General features: G+C 65.3%; 1 protein-coding gene across 4 annotated transcripts in view; it reads left to right on the plus strand.

Annotated features, from left to right (window-relative positions):
* Positions 1-303: 303 nt before the first annotated feature.
* The window catches only part of JADE1 (jade family PHD finger 1), a 49,080-nt gene continuing 48,945 nt past the window's right edge, over positions 304-438 (plus strand). For all 4 annotated transcript variants that reach the window (XM_023754307.1, XM_023754311.1, XM_023754313.1 and 1 more), the window contains exon 1: positions 304-401. The gene's annotated coding sequence lies outside the window, so the exon portion shown is untranslated. The remainder of the gene's footprint in view (positions 402-438) is intronic.

Consider the following 438-nt stretch of genomic DNA (forward strand, 5'->3'; position numbering starts at 1 on the left):
GCCCTTCAGTGCACGTGTCCTGTGAGTGTGTGTGTGTGTGTGTGTGTGTGTGTGTGTGTGTGTGTGAGAGTTGGGGGCTGTTGTTCGGCAGCCAGCAGGCTTTCCGGGTTGTTGGCGCTGGCTTGCAAATTCGGGAGAGGGATGGAATGTGGAATGTTGACCGGGGAACCGAATCCTGTCGGAACGGTCCCATTTGCTGGAGAAATTCGATCCCTTCCACCTCCTTCCCGCTCCCCCCACCCCCCCGCCCGCCCGCCTGCGGGCAGGAGGCGGGGCCGAGGACCGGGCTGCTGCTCAAAGTGGCGGAGCGCGGCGGCGGGAGGCAGGTGCACGGCACCCGCCAGTGGGGGTGCCTCAACTTCCGCGGGCGTTTAAATAGCAGCCTCTCTCCCCTCCCACCGGTAATAGGTGACCTGGCGGCCGAGGGCGGCGGGGGGA

This window comes from Myotis lucifugus, unplaced genomic scaffold, assembly GCF_000147115.1.
Source record: "Myotis lucifugus unplaced genomic scaffold, Myoluc2.0 scaffold_1, whole genome shotgun sequence".
Classification (NCBI taxonomy): Eukaryota; Metazoa; Chordata; class Mammalia; order Chiroptera; family Vespertilionidae; genus Myotis; species Myotis lucifugus.